The following is a 12932-nucleotide window of genomic DNA, read 5'->3' on the forward strand; positions in this document are numbered from 1 at the left end:
ATCAGCTCCTTTCAGTCATGGCAGCATGGGAGAAAGTGCAGAAATGCTTGAGTAAAAATTTAACAGGTGAATGCTATCTGAGCTGAGAGAGGAATTAATATGCTGATAGCAAATGGGAGAAGTCAGACCTTGAAGGGATTGGCTACAGAAGGAATGTAGCTATTGTTTCATGTGCTGAACTGGGGAGAGACAGTGGCATGAAAGAAAAAGACCAGTATGCTACTAGAAAACAGTGTTTGTAGCAATGTTCTACATTACTGTAGATGGTACCTAATTTTTTTGTCAAGGCTAAAATAAAAGTATGTGACAATATAAATAAAGGGTGAGAAGAAGGTTTTAGGAAGGGGAGAGCTGGGACCAGTCTGTTTCCTGTTGTCATGCAGAAAGATCAGAGAGCTTGCCCAAAAAGCAAGGACTAAAAAAAAAGAACTGAGTAAAAAAAGATGTTGAGGCTGGGTAGAAAGGAAAACAATCGTGTTGCATGTCATGAGAATAGATGGTGTGGAAACATGTTGGGGGACAAGGAATTGCTGTGTTCTGTTGGATTTGGGTTGAAGGCTAAGCAGTGAGAGAGATGGGAGAGGAAATGGCAGCATAGCAGAGAGGGAAATCTGTCCCTTATTAAATAGTAACTGAGTTGGTGCATGAGATTTTCCAGCCGTAAATCAACTGCAGATCTGTGGGGAGGAAAGGAACCAAAGCCAGGGCCTTACACAGCCCTCACAGAGAGGGCAGGATCCTGGGTGCAGAGGGAAGAGGAGATTTCAAGAGGGGAAGCCTGACCAGTTGTGTCAAAGGCACGTTGTGAGGTTCCCTCATCCACCAGCTCCTCATCTGGGAAGTTTCCCTATCCCTCCATCCATCCTTGTGTTAAGCTGGTCAGGAGAAGCAAACCTACACTGCTTTGGGCTGGGATTGTTTTCAAAACACTGCTTACCTCCTAGATTGTCTCTGTGTTAGGGGCTTTCTAAGAGAAACCCCCAAGGCTGTTGTGGTAGTTTGAAGTTGAACAAGAGGCACCAAAAAATTCTGATTTTTTTTTTGTAAGGTGTCCTGGTAACAGCAGCTAAGCAGCATGAGGGCATTTGCTTGCTTCAGTGGAATTCTAGTAGAAACATTATTTACCCCTGTTTTACAGATAGAGTTAATAGGATAAAAGAAATAAGGTGACTTGCCAAAAAATCAAACAAGAGATCTGTGATCAGCTTCTAGTCCCTTGCTTGTAAGTACTCTGCTTTATTTCTTTTTAATTCAAAAGCAATTAAAGCATTGAAAAGAAATAAAATAGAAATTAAATAAACCCCAGCACATCTTCAGCAATTCCTCTGCTAAAACTTGTGATGAAGTGTGAAAGAGGTTGAAGCTTTCTTCCTTGATAATACATTAAATAATTATTAAATTTTTATTTTACCTTAAGTAGGAATAATATTTGATTGTCATTTAAACCAGTTCTTTAGAATCCCATAGTTTTACTCAAAATAATCCAAGAACATTTAATAAGTCTTAAAATATTCATAACACACGGAGATCATTACTCTTGAGACCTTTGTACAAAGCAGTGAAGTGTGGTAGACATATGGCAGAAACCTCTTAATTTCTTATTTCTTGCTATGATTATATGAAAGAAAGGAAAATTCTCTGTTCTTTTCCCCATTGCAATCTGCATGCCATTGTTTTATCTGTTGTGGGCCAAAGTCATCTCACACACATGTTCACTGAAGAACATGGAGTTAATCAGGATTGAATTTAGCTCAGTAAATATATGCACAATAATGATAAATTGTTTCAGTTTTCTGTACAGTATTTCAGATAACAAAAAAGAAGAAATAATTTATTTCTGTATCCCACATGATGTTAACAGCCCAAACTGTGTTGCATGACAGATGCTGGTACCTACCTTTTATATTATTGATAATTATCTAAAGTCGTTAATTGCTGTGGCATTGAGTATAAAGAAAAAAATCAAACAACAATTGGTATGTCCTGCACTGGAAATGTATCCTAAATATCAGAAACCCTTGTCACAGTACTTACTGTATGAAGAGAGGATGAACAATTTTGTTTTAATTATATTTCAATGTGATTGTCTAAAGTCAAGTGGAACCTCCATGGATTAAATCTAAAATAAAACTGTGATTACAATGTATGGTCATAATCCCCAGATCTGTTATGTTGAAATGACAGTATAATGAGTAGAAGTTAAAATGTCCTCTGCTTTCAAATCCTCATGGTTGTCATTTGATTAAATAATAGTGCATTCTGTTTGATGTCTTGGCTTTATTATTCAGAAGCACTTCAGTATATGTGTCCTACCTTTGTATTATGTGCTCCTGGCAACCAGGTATCCATATAGGTTCTTATTTACACACCTGCAACAGATACACTGTACGTTTAGCTTGCCTGTGTGCTGCTTGAATATGAAATTTTAATTATTCCTCTTAATTATGGTGCTTTCACCAAAAAGAGGGAAATCATTGGTCAGGTACAAAAAGAAACTGCTTGGTATTTGAAGGAATTTGATAATTTTGTTGTAGTTCGTAGCTTGGCAGGTGGTAATAATGCTATGCCAGCACTGTCAAAATATGAAAATTAAAGTGACGATGGGTTTTAATGAAATCCATTTGACAAATATAATTAAGGTGTTTTAATATGAAGCCCTGTAATAAAGACTACCGGTGGACTCCCTGAGGTCCTGACTAATTGTGTAGATTGCTTTTAAGCTTTGAATAGTTTTATTGGATAATGAACTGTTAAGAAGTGTTAGATCTTTCTTAAGCAGAATTTGGTTTGAAAAAGAAGAGGAGAGACAGGCCTGAGGTGTGGCATTTTAAACATAATTAGAAGAGAGATTTAAGTTAACATCTTTGATCTTGCTGTCAGTTTTTGATTAGAGCTGTAAATGCTTTAATCAAGTGCAGTGTAGTCATTACATTTCTAACTGTTTTTAAACTGCGAAATTACTGAGACACTGACATCGGTTTAACACTTCTTGAGAATTTCCAGCAAAGTTATGTTTGTAAACTGAGTGTTTGCATTAAATTGTCATACTGCAATAATTTACCAATTCAGTAGATCATGGGATAATTATATTTTGGAGCTCAAATAATCTAAAACCCACTTATTAGATTAAATATAATGTTCTGTAGTTGAGGACAGTGGGCCACTTCAGATTTCATTTTTAAAATGATTTCTAATCTTTTTTTTTTCAATTAAAATGGTATTCAAACCAGTGGTTGTAATGAAAATGAATATATAAGAAGCTAAGTGCAGTATTTAAATGCCTTCCATAGAAAAATGATTCTTTTAATGTTACAAACGGTGTTTGACCAATGTGGATTCCTTCATACCCATTTTAGAATCAGGGAAGCGGGCACAAGTACTTAGCAGGGGTACAGTAGTCTCTGAGCCAGTAATACAATTCTGTTCTCTCAAATTCCTATCTTGCAACATTAAAGATTGCTTGAAGAAATTTCAGAAAGATCAATTTATTAATTTTTTTTACTGGCATCCAAACCAGCACTAAAATGTGAAAATGGCCACGGGCTCAGGTCTGTAACATCAGTGAGGATTCAGAGGGCTGAATGGTACCTGCCCATAGGTGGCATGACTTCCATTTCAAATACAGAACACAGCAGTCCGGGGTCCATTCTCAGATCTGACCTTGCCTCCCTGTGTTCTTGATCTTTGAGCATGATGGAAAATCCAGTTACTTGTCTCTTTACTGTATGGGTTAAGGGCTGCTAGGCATAATGTTTTACTCATGTTTGTCTTCTAGAAATGAAGAAATAAGATACAGCAAAAAAACCTGTACTAAATTCATCCTGTCTGCAGCATATAGACCATGCACACAAATAAACTCTAACAGTGGCCTGCCAACAAGTACCACAAATTTGTTAATGACGTCCCACAGCAGACCACCTGTGCCTTTGGCAGCATGTCCTGCATGCTGACAAGTCTGGCAGACCAGGAGAGAGGGGAGATGTCACCCAAACCTGGGACGTCCCCACAGAGACCGTTCAGCTGCCAGCGCTTCTTCACGGCACCTCCAGTGCCCATGTCTGTGCTGGCTGCCCTTCAAGTAGCACCCAAGAGCAAGAAGCAGCCTCTCTGGTAACCCAGATCCAAATCTTTGGGACCCAAAGATCATGCCCAGTAGCTGGGATGGCACTTGGAGCACTCCAGGCAGCTGCTTTGGGAGAATCCCAGCAAAAGCTGCTGCCCATGCAGTAAACTGCTTTGTTCTGGAGCAGTTTGGTTTTAGAAATCTCCAGGCCTGCCCTAAGTCAAATCATCCTGGGGTAGTCTAATGTATAGATGCCAAAAGTATTGATAAGTGTTGCTGGGTTGCTCCATCAGAAGAAATCACACTTGTCATCTTAGGCACTTACTGAAAGATAAGGTTTTTCAACAATTTTTCCTAGCAGGGATCCCTTAGAAACAAATTGTGTCTATATGCAATAAAGGTCCCATAAAAGTCAACCTCTGAAACACCATCTGAAGAGCTTAACTTGATCCTTAAAATATGAGTCTGCTCTGAGGAGTGCTGTAAAAATTCTATTATGGGATAGTCTATTTTTCCATCTCAGCAATTTCCAGAAGAAATATCTTTGTTTAACAAGTATAAGAGCAGAGACTTTTTAATTTTACATATATATACACACGTATATATACACATAGTCCTGCAAATTCAGCCAGGATTTTAAAATCAGTCTGGATTCTTTCCCTTTTGTATAGCTCCTGATAACACTGATTTGCCAGGCCATTGAGTATATTTCATTGTTCCCTCTGAACCCTTGCTGTGGGTTTAGTGAGGGAGTGGTTTTCTCAGCATTGCTCTGTGTGTAATCAAAGGCAACATTGCAGATGGAAATAACTAGCACTTAGCTCATGTGTGTGAAAAAGCAGCAGAATCCATAGCTGCATTAGTCCTGCAGGGTAAAAAAAAAAAAGAAAACAAACAAATAAAACAAAGGAAAAATGGCTTGAGATGGGAAGGTGTAAGTGGAGGAAGACTGGAGTCTGTAAGGAGTGTGCTGGGTAAGGAGCACAGAGATGTTTATCTTGATGTTTTGTCCTTTAGGTGCAGGTTTTTTAATTGCTGTATATTTCAAATGAACACAGATTCTAACTGATGAGTATAAATATCACAATGTAGATAACCAAGATTCAAAATGTAATAAAATGCACAATCTACTAAACTTCATCACCAAACAAAAATACAGGCAAGTGAGCATTTCCTAGAGATCCCTCCAGAGAATAAAATTCTGGGATAGAGCTGGAACTTGAACTGAGACAGCCCAATGAGCTACAGACTGTCCCTTCCCTCTGTCCCTTGTCCCTCCACTTCCAAGTAGCTGCTTCAGATCGCCAGAGTCCTGGTAGAAGAAACATCATTCTCTGCAAGCAAAACTGTTGTGCATTGCACATCACGTGGTTTTCTAGTTGTAAATTACCCAATTAATAAACTAACATTGTCTTGAAAGGGGTTTTTCCTCTCCAAATTGCCACCTCTCTAAAGAGATAATGCAATTTCAAGGGAAACTAAAGCTTCATTAGTAATTTGGTACTCATTTTTCTTCCTTTTAAAAGGTGGTTTTTTTAGGATTGGTAGAAACCTTGAACAATAACCTTCCTCAGCATTCTCTTTATTATTATTTTTTAAACTTTGATACTTTCATCCTCCAACTTTGCAATGCATTTCGTTTTATGACATTTAGATTTTGAGAGATTTAATTTGTGAAAAAAATGGGAAACATTGAAAGGATGAGCTAATTAATGTTTCCTCAGCCTATCCAAGATACCCTGTGGTGTTAGAATTTTGCCCCATTTGTAATTTATGCCTATTGAACCTTTGTTTTGTCATCTATTACTGACTTCTAGGCTTCTGCTTGCACTTACTGGCTGTAACAAGCATTTCATTTCATACGGAGAAAAAATGGTTTCGGTTTCAGTTACTTTTTTACTGTACCCGAAAAAGGGAATGGGATTTGCAAATGATAAATGGGGAAGTTGACTAGCTAACTAATAAAGATTTGTCTTAATCAAGTATGATTTGTCAGAACAGGAGCGCACTGGGGTCAGGGCACACGCAATGAATAATACAGCATTCACTGGAGAGAAGGACCAGGCAAAAGGCCTCATAAATATGCCGCGATTACCCACTGCTAATTCGTATTCAAAGAGTGAGTTGCACTGAAGCCAGCTCCGAGGTTGCTGAGCTGTTCACCTGCTTTGTGGGCTTTACCATGTTTTAGAAAGTTTATATATATGGGGTTTTTTTAATATACTCACGCTGTTTACAGAATACTTTCTTTATGCACAGACGACTGCACTGGTCAATGAGTTTAAGCATTATTTATTAATCGTCTTCTAGGTTTGTTTTATTTTTCTAATGTCTGGGTGCTATTTTATTTCTGTTTTTCATTGTTTAAATATGAATGTGAATACAGCAGGAGATAGTTCCATTCACATTTAAAATGAATTTCTGAACAGTGCAAGAAAGGTTAAAACACTCTTTAGCTCCATGGAAATATTAAAGATCAAACAGGCATAGACTTCTTGTTTATGTTGCCAGCTTTCCTGGCTTTCTAATTGGCCTGTAGTTTCAAGATAAATCTGGTACATCAGGATGTTGGGAGAAACCTGAACAAACCCAAATGTAATTTTATTTGGCTCTGGCTTTACTTTCTGATGTTGACTTTGCTTTTTGCTTCAAGGAGCACTTTCTCAAATTGAAACAGCTGAAGGATATATTCTTCTCATAGGTCTTCTGATGTCCAGAGGAGACATTGCAAAACATTCTTGTTACTATTGAGAAGTTTAAGCCACATAAATGGGTCATAAAGAATCAGTTTGAAACAGAAATAATAAATTGTTCCAGTGCTTACCGATATAACTAGCGGTCTTTGTTCTTCATCACTGTACTACCTAAATGTCATATACTGTGGGTTTGTGTAGTTAAATGAGATTGAAAAAAATTCTCACTCCACTCTTCAAATGTAAAACATATTTCAGAATTTCAAACCATTTTTTTCTCTTTTGAAAACCTAATGTAACTTTTTTTTCTATTTGCTGGTTGGCTAATAGGCTGTCTCATCTATTTTGTGCTTAGCTCTATGTCTTGAAGTGCACTTGCTGCTTTAAGAGTGGATCAGCTCTAGAGATAGGGCCAACTTTCTGAGCCTCAAGCTACTCAGTGCAGGAGTTTAAGTTGCCAACTCTCTGCCTGCGGTTTTTAAGTCTTTAAAATAACCAGTAATGAGGAGTCCAGAGTAATTATTTGTACTGCTCTGAGTTTATAGCAAACTGGGTAGATGGTGGAGCACTTTTGATTAAATAATGATTATTAATCTAGCCTTAGATGAACCAGAGATCACCATTGTGTCATCTTGGTGCTGTTTGGAGTCACAGGTTTAATTAAGTGATGGTTTGTGGCTCAAGTTTTAGAGGATGTCTTTCTGCAACTTAATTTAGATGCAATCAGGATTTTAATACTCTCCCCTGCTAAATCACTTTCAGACAAGTTCAAGACTGGCAGTACTGCAGTGAAGCATCACCCATTCCTGCACCAAGCTCAGAGCAAGCAGGGGCTTCTTCCATCCTAGGAGCACTTAAAAGTAGTAGCAAAAGAAGACGCTGAGGGTTGGCTCCCAACTTTATGTTATTGGTGATTGAAATGGGGGTAGCAAGCTGTTTACTTATTGATGCACTAAGGAAAGATTTCTCTTTGCCTTAGAACTTATTTGAAGGAAGAGGGTAGGGGAGGAAGATGCAATGGGAAGAATTTGGAGCAGACGAGCACTGCTGGGCTGGGGCATGGCAAGAACAATGGCCAGCCTTCAATGGAGACAAGTGCTCAGCAGAATCAAAGTCTGCCACCTCCTGTGAATGTTGCTGTGAGGATGTTAGTAAGGGAGCTCAGCTAGATTGGTGATGGGAGTAGACAGAAAAAAAATACATCAGTTAGTGAGAAATGAGTTGTTTTTTACCAGCAGATTGATGGAAGTTAGGATTTCAGAAAAGGTATGAAACTTTAGAAATAGAAAAAGCAACTGGAGGTGAAGTTAGTAGGTCTGTCATATATCATCTTTCTTCTTTCTTTATCCTATTTTCTTCTCATTCATCTGCCTTTTTTTTTACTGGGGAAGGACAAGCCAGGCCTGGACCATGGGAGGTGTTGGTTATGAAATGCTCCCAGTTTGTTCTTAAAGGCATGTGGCACCTTCCTCAAATATCTTTTCTTCTTTATTTTGAACAAAGCACAAAGACTGAATTCTGATTAGGTGTTCTGGATGTTTTTCTTTCTGGCTTCCCTGACCTCAGTATCAAGCAACCCCTTTTGCTCTTGGCCAATAAAAATAATTTCATGAACATCTATTATAGGTTATAGGGAGACCTTTTCATTTGAGAAATGTTTGTATTTTTACTTTGGTGGACATCTTGGACTTTGGAAGTTTGGGAGGTATTCTTAGATGTTACTTACTTCCACAGTAAGACCGGGCAACTTCTTTTATCCTCTCTTGCAACTGAACTTTCTGACAGCTCTGGAAGAGTTGGATGTCCTTGGTGAATGCTATGGATTGCCAGGGCTCTTTCCACTTGTATTGCATTTGCTTCTGCTGAAGAAGACAACTAATCCCTATAAAATGTAGCTAATTTTTATTTTATTGTGTTAAGTGACCACTTAGCAGCATGCAGATTAGCATCTTCATGGCAGACTCTCGAGGCATTTGAGCACTAACTCATGTTTCACTGTTCTGTAAATGCTCTACAAATTGTCTCTCCATTGGCTTATGGCTGTTACATTATCCTTCATTTATCTGTATTAACGTATACTTGTTTTTTAATAACCTTAATGATCTAAATCCTTCTGTTTCTAATTATATCAGCTGTTCGATGTTAATATATGTCAGCTGTGAACTGGGGAATTTATTGGACTTTTACTGGTGTCCCTATACTTCAAGATATGTCATCACTTTCTTTATTAACTTTCTGCTGTCAGATGCATAAGGTGTTTGACTCAGCCCTGAATTCTTCAACTCCTGCAACGTATATTTTCCAAGTTTGTAAACCTGCTTGCTGTCACCTCTGAACAGTGAGCTTTTAACACTTTCTAGCATTTTTTCCCAGACACTGCTGTTGATTTATCCTAGTCTCCTAAAATCAAAACTTTTAACCTGTCCAAAGCCGAGTGGCTTTTAGAAAAAAAAGTCCCAGCCTGTGTCAGCACAGTCTCCAAAAATCTTCTATAGGCTTTTGCTACATCTTCAGAGCATGGGATGTCTCTGTGTAAAGAGAGTACACAATTACACTCCCCAAATGGCACTGCTCACTAGGCAGGGCTGAGGATCTCGGCCTGGAACTGTTCTCCATTCCTTCTCTGATCAACACACAGAGGGGTTTTTTGGTGGATTTCATGATTCTGTAGACCAGCCATCTTGATTTTCATCATGATCTTCTGCTGCATGTTATGACACTTGCATATATATATATATACGTATATATATGTATATACACATACACATATATATGCACACACACAGGGTACACTTTGAGAGAAAAAGTGCTCTATAAACTATGCTGGATTATTTTATTTTTTGTATGAAAAGGAAAATGGGGAGTCAGTCTTCAAAATTCATAAAAATGCATGTTTGTTTATCCTAAAGCCTGGAAGGCTCATTCCATGTCATTCCTGTCTCTTGAGTAAATATATTAGTCATTCTTAGGGGAAAAAAGTACTATTGACTTGAGTGATTAGAAAAAACTCTTTCAGAATCAGTTTAGCTGATAAAGTACATAAATTCTTAAATGGCTGGAGGCAAAAAAAGTAAAAGAAAAACCAGTCAAGCACAACTTATTTTGCGTCCTTGATGTGTGTGTAGGTATTAGAAATCAAGCTCTGTGGACCACGTATTAAATAATTACAATTTGTAGGTATAAATAAATACTGCATACAGGTTACAGGCAAATTCCAAAGAAAGGGCTTATTGAGGAGTGCAAAGCATTGCTAGAAGTGATCATTGTCTTTCGGGTTTATCTCAACATAAAAGTTGAAAACCATGTGCCAATTTATGCACATATGAAGGGTGAAGTTGGGTTTTAGGGTGGGGGGGGGTGCTGTTTTTTCTTCAGGTGGGGAAAGAGTATTTTTTCTTCTAATTAATTTCAGTGGTTTAGGATAAGAAATGTTATATTTTTCTTGCATAGCAGTCTTATAGAAACAGGCACCATTTTTGTTGGACTCACAACATGGCATTTTTGAAGTGCTCGGCACTAAAGAGGATGGTTTCCCATACTTTATTCAAACACCTTTAGGGCAGAATACATTTAGAGCTGTGAATTTTAGCATTCACAATTTAAGGGTGATGCTTGTTAATATTATGTACGTTTTCAGAAATATTTTTTTTCTGGCCATCACAGCATTGTTTAAGACTGAGATAATTGCTCTATCGAATATTCCTGCCCTCTGTCAGTACACAGATAATAATGATGTAAATGCATTCACCCTTCTGCTTCTCACAGTTTAGCTGTAATTTTAGAACATAATTTTATGCATCTCTCTGGGAATTTCAGTTAGAAGAGGCAGCACCACTCAGTCTTTGGTAGGATTTGGGAGTGCACTGTACTAAACATTGTCCATACAAAACAACTGAAAGGTTGGCATAATCCCCAAATAATTGACATTGTTAAGATTCTATGGAAATAACACCATTACTGTCAACAGGCAACACCCTTCAGTTTGTGTATTGGTCTTAATTCATGCATCTGCACTACAGTATATCTTACAAACCTGACCTTTTCACATAACTGTAGTAGCTTCATCAATGACTTGCATTATAAGTAGGCTGGAAAGATCTATACAGCATCCTTGCACTAAAAGCACAAATCTGCCACATAGATGAATGTTTTAACTGGCAGGAAAACATCAGAGTTGTGGGGAAACTTGAAAAATGGTAGCAAGCAGATAGCAATGATATCAAGCTTGTAATTAGCTGTACTGTGGGCTAATGCTACATTTTTCCTAGTCCCAGGTACTTGCAGTTACAAACCGAGTGAAGAGACATGTCTTCATATCATTGAGAAGTCTTTATTTTCTTTGTTTAATAATATTTTTGTTTGACTGTCTTGACCTTCCAGCTAAAAATCAAGTTTCACTGTCATCAGTGAATTTTCGGAGTAGAATGGGGATATGAAGAGGATGAAGGTGTCAATTTATGTTTGCAAATTTATTGTGAGATTATGTTACCTCCATCATGTCTCTTTGTTCAACTTATGTTGTTATTTTAGCCCAAAAAAGGCCAAAGATCATCAACAAAAGTGCATGTAGAGTAAAGCTGCTCCTGTAAAATTGATGATCCGTCCAATTATTTATCTATAGAGGCTGCTGGGAAGAAACGCAACTATCTCAGTTCTCAGACCCCTCTGCTAGGTTGAACTTCATGGCTGAAGGTTTAATCCCTAAGTGTCATATCAGCAATTCATTCTGTGATATTCTGGCTGACATGCTCTCCTTCCTTATTTATTGATGTCTTCAGTCATCGACAATGAGAGGAAAATACACTATTCGTCAAAGTGACGGTGTTTTACCCTCACTTACAGTTGATGCTGCTGTCACATTGATGGTTGGAAAATAAACTCAATCATTATAAAAAGCTAAGAGTGTGAACTTGCCAGTGACAGGAAGACGATGAAAAAAAAAAAAACAAACCCCACAGTAACTTATTTAAAATTGGTGTAATAAAAATAAAACTGTTTCCTACAAAGATATTTTTGAACTTTGTTAATGAGATACCAAACCATTTTAGCCATGTATTTTATACTTATTCCTTTGAAGGAAAATCTGCACCTCATAGTCCTTTATGTCTGCAAACATACATATAATTTTTAGTACTAAATACACTTACTATCATTTCACCTCATGCTACTAGGTTAGTAATTTGTTGCTTTTTTTCCCCCACTTTCTTTTTAAGGGATTTTGCATTGTTTTTTTTCTCCCCTAGATTGCATTGAAGATATGTATCTGTGTATTACAGTATTTTGGGTGCTTTAATGAGGAAAAGCTCAGTATAGTTCCATCCTGTAAGTCCTTTGACATGCAAACATAGGCAAGGCTCTCGTGAATCACTTTCTGAGGCTGCCATTTGTGTAACTGCACTGCACTGTGCCGCCTTTCTAACTCCAAACCCATGTATCTTACCACATTTCACCTTTGGGAGGCATTGTATATACAGCTAAAAGTAAAGAGCAGCAAGCCAAGAGGGACAAGATAGCATAATGAGGATGTCAATTTGTGGTCAGAGGAAATATTTATCTTACTTGTACTGTACTTGGCAACTGATAGAAAAATATATATGTAATGAATTTCCTCAGACTTTATCTGGCAGACTCTGTGCCTTGTGTTAAATGGATTTAAAAATAACATTGCTTGTCTCAAACTTTTAAAGTTTGAGGCGATTCTACTTTGGATTGTTCCTTAAAAATGGATTGTATTAATTTAAAAAAAATCATAATCATGTTTACTAACATATGGGTGAATTTTTAATGATCCATTTTCTCAAGACTCCCCGAATAATGACATTTTAAGATCCCACTCACTCACCAGAACAAAAGCAAGGCATTTTTTTTGTTGTCTAAGAAAAAAGCCCCCATGTTTTTGTAGTTTTGCTGTTTTGGTGCGTATCTCTGGTAAGCCTGCTAAGTACCCTAAATGAATGTGCACAGAAATGCTGGTTGTCTCACACGTGCTGCGTATCCTGAGGCAAAGCTACAGCTGCTTCAGCTCCTTTTGCCTGCTTCCCCATCTGTAAAATGGGAATGATTTAACTTATTTTTTTCCTTCGGGGAAATACAGGGAGGGTTTCTTAATATTTCTATGGAGCTTTGAAGATTAAAATCTCTTCTCTATACTTGCTGCTAATATTTCAGTGTTAGAG

At 37.6% G+C, this 12932-nt stretch overlaps 1 protein-coding gene across 4 annotated transcripts in view; it reads left to right on the forward strand.

Moving 5' to 3' along the window:
- VTI1A (vesicle transport through interaction with t-SNAREs 1A) overlaps positions 1-12932 on the forward strand; it is a 259687-nt gene that overhangs the window by 144469 nt on the left and 102286 nt on the right. The gene's annotated exons all lie outside the window — the stretch shown is intronic.

The sequence above is a fragment of the Aphelocoma coerulescens genome, chromosome 6, assembly GCF_041296385.1.
Source record: "Aphelocoma coerulescens isolate FSJ_1873_10779 chromosome 6, UR_Acoe_1.0, whole genome shotgun sequence".
NCBI classification, from domain to species: Eukaryota; Metazoa; Chordata; class Aves; order Passeriformes; family Corvidae; genus Aphelocoma; species Aphelocoma coerulescens.